This window comes from Amblyomma americanum, chromosome 1 (genome assembly GCF_052857255.1).
Source record: "Amblyomma americanum isolate KBUSLIRL-KWMA chromosome 1, ASM5285725v1, whole genome shotgun sequence".
In the NCBI taxonomy this organism is placed as follows: domain Eukaryota; kingdom Metazoa; phylum Arthropoda; class Arachnida; order Ixodida; family Ixodidae; genus Amblyomma; species Amblyomma americanum.
In genome coordinates this window covers 544771021-544777195 of record NC_135497.1, presented here as the reverse complement: position 1 = coordinate 544777195, position 6175 = coordinate 544771021, and the positions used below count along the sequence as shown (strand labels likewise).

Here is a 6175-nt window from a genome sequence, read left to right as displayed (position 1 = left end):
ATTCAAACACATCATACACACGACACGCACTATATCTGCTTAAAAAAAACGAGAAGTGTGCCACTCTTTGTCGAACTTCATTCTTTCGCGGAGAAATACAGCTCGCAGCTGCGCTACTGCGCACTGCCGCTCACGCGGAATGAGCGACGCATGCGCCGCAGCGTCGTTTGCGGCGGTCGTGGCGTCGGGAAGCGCCTGGTGCGTGTCAGCACTGTTCCAAAGACGTTTGACGGGGGCCATGCCGTGCTGGATACACACCTTTGGGCTGCAAATGTCCTCCTGTCTTCAAAGGCACGTATACATTATGAATACCATTATTAGAAACCGCCTCACTTCAATGTTCTCGTGTGTAACGCTAACCCTTCGCGCCCACGGAAGAAGTACGCAGCTTTTGCTAACGAGAAAGCGAAAGTTTGTTCATCTAAATTCTTCTCGTGTTATAGAAGCGCCTTGCTTCAAACGCCGGCGCACCTTGCAAGCACTGTACGAATGAAAGCAGATCTCCGCTGGTGCAGGTCGCGTGTCTCTCCTGCCCAGGTGAAAATCTTCAACTGGAAATTCAACTGGGAGTAACTGGTTTCAATTGGGAGCAACTGGTCCCAGTTGGAAGCCAACTAGTTCCACTTTGAATCCCAGTTGGAAGCCAACTGGTCCCAGTTGGAGACCAAATGGGAAGCAAATGGTTCAATTCCCACCAACTGGTTCCACATTGAATCCCAGTTGGAGCCCAACTGGTCCCAATTGGGGACTAAGTGGAAGTAAATGGTCAAGTTCCCACCAACCATCAATTCCCACTTGAGAGCCAAATGGATGAAACTGGTGGCCAAATAAGAGGAAAATGGTTCCATTTGTGGGTCAAGTGGAAAGCAAAAGTTTCCAATTGAGGGCCATCTGGGCAGAACTTTTCGTGGGCAAAAACGAAACGGGCAATTTTTTTTTACTGGTTTGAGGGACGTCATGAAGGAAATATGCTGCTGCGGCTCAGCATATTGTACTTTAGTGTTGGCAGAGAAAAAATGAAAAAAAATGTTGCCCAGCCCGCACCACCAATGGCACAACGGGCTAGCACATTGCAGTCATAAGCGAAGTGAACTTACCGTTAAATTAGATGGAAGTTGGTTTATCGGTGAACATCAATCTAATCGCATGCACTGTGTGCATTGCGAAAATGACCAAAGGCACTCCCCTGACGAACAACTTCACTTCCCTCAAATCTCTGCACTACGTATTTAGCATGGGTACACGCTGCAGCAAGTATCATGTACCTGCATTATTAGCATTACAGCAAAAATTTTTCTTATTAGGCTTGCTCCAATATTCCTCTCTCCTGCTCGTTATGACATTGGCACTTCGGGCAGGGTGACATTATATTTATTGCTCGCCCGACCACTGGTCTACAGACAGCCCAATAACGGGAAACATTTAGGCACAAAGGACACCTATCAAAATTCTGATCAAAAATGAGGCGGATGTGGCAATAAGAACAGAGGCACAAGAAAACAGCTCGAATGCAGAGTTTCTTGTCGGAGTTGAAATAGTAATTAGGGCATCATAGCAGAACATTACTTAAGAAGCAGTTTTGCTCCAAAGCCGAAATTCTGCATAAGCTGTTCATCTTATAAAGACATGGGCAGTCAGTGTGTGAGCTAAGGGAATGCTATGCAGTGCATCAGGTGTTTGAACAGATCTGCCCCCTGAATTAAGGTTATCATTCGCACCTTTATCAATCTAAAGTGCTACATGCTACAAACTCCGAACACTGCATAATGTTCCAGTTGATCAAGAATTCTCGATTTGTACACCCTCTACTTTCCGCACTGCCGAGCAAACAGGAGCAAGAACGTCGTCAAGCTGCTCATAGCAGCTTTTTTGTTCTTATAGCTAGCCTTTGTCATGAGCGGAATAATGGTGAATAAAGAATAATTGATTGACTGGGAAGCCATATTCAAATCTGGTGGCAAGGATTACAATATGCTTTGTATTTATTTCTCTAGAATAAGGTTTGTAAATTTACTAAGCAGTTGACAAACTTGCAATTAAGGCAGAACGAATGAAAAACAATCAGGATTCTTTATTTCATTTTTTCAAAACAAATAAAGCTCTGTAAACAAATTCAAGACTGCACTGGTAGGTGGCTCCTTTTATGATATCTGAGCTGCTTGCAGCAAATAGATGAGGCTAAACGAAAGACATCGCCCGATCTGGATGCCATTCCGTTTGAGCATGGCGGAACAAGCTAGTCACCTACCCCGTGGCTGAATTACTATACTTGTTGAAGCTATAATCTAGGACTGTGAAACGACTGCCGTTTGCTGCCCCTGCAAGCCTGCACTTAACAAGACGGCCCGGTTTCGATTCGCAGAACCCCCTTCTTTCTTCTGTGCCGAGCTGGTTGTTATACAAGAAGCGCTTCGCTCTGTAGTCGCAGTTATCTTTCTCCCTAAAGCCAACATTATCATCCGCACAGATGCCCTTCAAGCAACACGTCTACTCCGATGCGTCAGCCGCAGCCCAGAAATCTGCCAGAATATACATCGCCTGGCGGCTCACACCCCGCAAGCCATTTGAATTGAGTGGGTCCCACGTGACCTGCTGAATTCACAAAGCTCTGCGGATTCTGCAACCCGTTTGGAGAACCAACCCATATCAATGCCTCAATTCCTCAGCATGGGTGATGCTACCCTCCTTCTCATGAGAAAGAAACACCTCCGGTGCCGCACACGTGCTCTCGTCCCTCCATGTGCGATAGCGCTCCGCCACGGTTTTACCCGTGCAGAGGAGGTTCTGCTCCTAAAGATGTGGGTTGGGGCTGCCCTCACACCTGCCTTAACTGGGACGTGGCCTTGGCCTCAATTTTGCAACTTATATCCCCACCTAGGGTGTCCAGTCTACAACTCACAAGATACAGAGGCTGACATTCCCCACTTGTGGGTTTGCCCGGCGCTTAAGCCAACCAGAATTTGCCACCTTGCAGCAGCGGGTCTCCAGCCAGACAACCCGTCCTCGTATATGGCTTGGACGCAGAGCCCACATCACCACGCCCTCCTCGGCCCGCCTTTTCTCCTTCATTTAACACGCACCCACTCTTTTCTTTCTAACTGCGCTTATGTCCAGAGGCAATAAATAATGCTATAAAAAAACAAATCAAGAATCTCCTGTTCCGAAGTGAAAACTGGCATACAATGTGCACTCTGTAAAGCACTTGGTAAAATGTGCAGAAACTGGTTAAGCGGTGGTCCCGTGTTCAAACTCTGTACCAGGATGAACTTCTAACTACAAATTTTCTGCGGATGATGCACAGCTTTCATTTGCAGCATGTATGACTGCACTTCAGTGGATGCAAATGAATAATTAGTCCATTAGTCAGGGAAATATTAGGCGTGTAGAAGAAAAGCTACAAGGCAAAATAAAGTATGAAGAAACAATTTTGTAGACAGCAGGAAATTCTGTAGATATTTCAGATCTCCACAAAAATCACTGAAGAGTTCAGTGACTGTAGGAAACCACATCTACAGCAAAACAAAATTAGCTGTTAACAGAGTGTCAACAGCTTTCAAACATCAGCCATGAGGCCTGTACCTCAACACTTCTTACTGCTTGGAAACACTTTCTATAAGTATCTTAAAGCCACCATGGTAGATCAGTGGTTACAGTACAAGGCTGCTGATCTGAAAGATGCAATTTTGATCCCGGCTGTGGTGGTTGCATATCTAAGAAGGCGAAATGCTAGAGGCCCGTGTGCTGTATCATGTCAGTGCACATTAAAAAACCTCAAATTGTCGAAATTATCCAAAGCCCTGTGCTGCGGTGCCCCTCATAACCCAAGTCGCTTTGGGACATTAAACCCATTAAGCCATCAAAGGTAACTCAAAAACAAAAAAAAATTCCCCTGATCTAACTTACAAGACAAAACGATTAACAAGGCTGCAGAAATAGGACCTGCCTTCGCATTCAAGCCAAACACATGCTCTAGCATTCACATTAATGTCTTTAACCTTCAGTGCAGCCCACCTTTGTACTTTAAAGATGTGGGTAGCACCAAAACATGGAGAGCCAACATAGTTTCTATATACAATGAAAACTCTCTTACTGTCACTGCAGTGAGCCAATACAATGTGTTGTATTTTTGCACACACGTTGTCAGACATTGCTATGGCTGTACAGTCAGTTTTGTCTGGTCTCTTGTATTGATCGCTGTGAAACGCATGCCCAGAGATACGAACTCTGCATGTTCCACGACAGGGCCAGTGATCTGCTCGGGAACTTGGCTCTCGATTAAGTTCAGGAGGGCCCCATCTAAAGCCTTTGGCTTGCCCAGAAGGGCTACAGGCTCTTTCTTGAACACGACTGTATGGCGTAAAAAATTTTGAATTTCAGGATTGCCGCTACCTTCAACGCATTTACATTTTGAGCCATGACCACACGGTTCATCACCTGGTGGGGCACACACTTTGCTGATGTTATCAGCTTCTTCAGCCTTCCTATACCTCCCTCAAAGCCAATGCACGAATGTGCCCATAAAGGCCCTTGCTGCACAACATATTTTGCGAAGTGCTGCATACAGTGTACATTGTACGTCATATCCTTCTCGGAGAACAAAAACTGAACAACAACAAAAAACTCGACAAGGCATTCGGTACTGTCATCAATATCGCTTGAAGACACCTCATTCTGAAACAGGAGATATATTCTTTTTACTAGAAGGCTGAAATTCTTGAAGTACTGAGGTGGCAAGATGCCATCTAAGCTCACCAAACTAAAGTACAGCAACCAATGTTGCCACTCAGCGACCTTCCAGAACTTTCGTAGCTGGACTGATCTAGGCAGACGAGTCATGCATTGTGGTGGCTTTGAGCTACACAACGGCTCAATATCTTTTAGCAGCTATGGTGACCCTATATAGTACGCAGCACAAACATCTGGCACCCACAGCTCCATAAACTGGCGTGTCACACCAAGCAGGACAGCATGCATGTAGTCCACGCTGAAGCTCCATACAATATCGAATCCAGCCAGGTTGATGAGCGGGGATGGGCCTTTCACACCACGAACATATTCAGCAGTACGATATGCCTCAGTCATGTCTTTCAGCATGCCCTCGTTTGCTCTGTCACGTGCAGGCACTGCATTCAGAGGATACTTGACTGTTCCTGTCAAGTAAACAAAAAAAGAGCACATGTATGAAGACCTTTAATGTGAAATGCTTTCAGCATGTGCAATGAATAAAGAAATAGAATTACGCATATACGTTCCTCTGCCACCCTCCTCGCCTTCATTAGATCGGCGCACCTTTTCTCCTTCATTCAACATCCACCCAATCTTTTCTTTCCATTCTCTTTTCTTCCCAACTCCCCTTATGCTCAGAGACAATTAATAACGCTATAAAAAAATTCAGAATGCTAGCTTTGTAGCAAGGCGGCATTAGAATTTCAGACAAGAAAAAGTATAAGCAACCAAAAGAGAACAAGTAACATGACCGAAAAGAAAAATTGCAGTTGTGTTCTGCACAGGCAGCACACTACAATTAACGTGAGGAACATATCTGAAAACGCAATGAGCAACTACAGACGCTTTAAAACATGGCATATAATTATATTTTCTTAACTCCAACTGACTTGCCAGGGTGCAAGCACCGGCCACATTCGAAGTATCTATTATACTGGACTATATTTTGCATCAGTGCTCTAGCTGGAGCTTCGGCTGCACCATTGAAACAGTAGACCTGCAGCAATGACGCAAACCATAAAATCATTCTATACAAAATAATGCAGAAAACAATCTGATGTCATGCAGTACACAAAAGGCTGTGCCTGCAAAAGTAGTTTTGTTGTTTCATGGCTTAAAAAACAGCGATTTTCAGTGCGTTTTCTCACTGCATTTAAATGAGACACAAAATAGAGAGTTTTTACATGCACAACCGATGCATCTGTACAGCTTGTGTCAATCTGCAAGTCCATCTCATTTAAACACACTAAAGAAATGTGTTCATCGTACAACCCACTAGCTAGTCTTTCTACATTAGCAAAAATCATTGCATTGCATGCTTGCAGCTCAGAGCTAATGCATAAAGAATGTAAAGTACACTATCAAGAAAGTTGGGCGTAACTCAAACAGTACTGGCCAATAACAGGTAAAAACAAGAGTGCAGGATCCCCTGAACAAATTTAACAATTAA

The 6175-nt window shown here is 44.6% G+C and overlaps 1 pseudogene; it reads right to left on the bottom strand.

Moving 5' to 3' along the window:
* Positions 1-614: 614 nt before the first annotated feature.
* On the bottom strand, positions 615-5178 carry LOC144129415 (uncharacterized; annotated as a pseudogene).
* Positions 5179-6175: the final 997 nt, after the last annotated feature.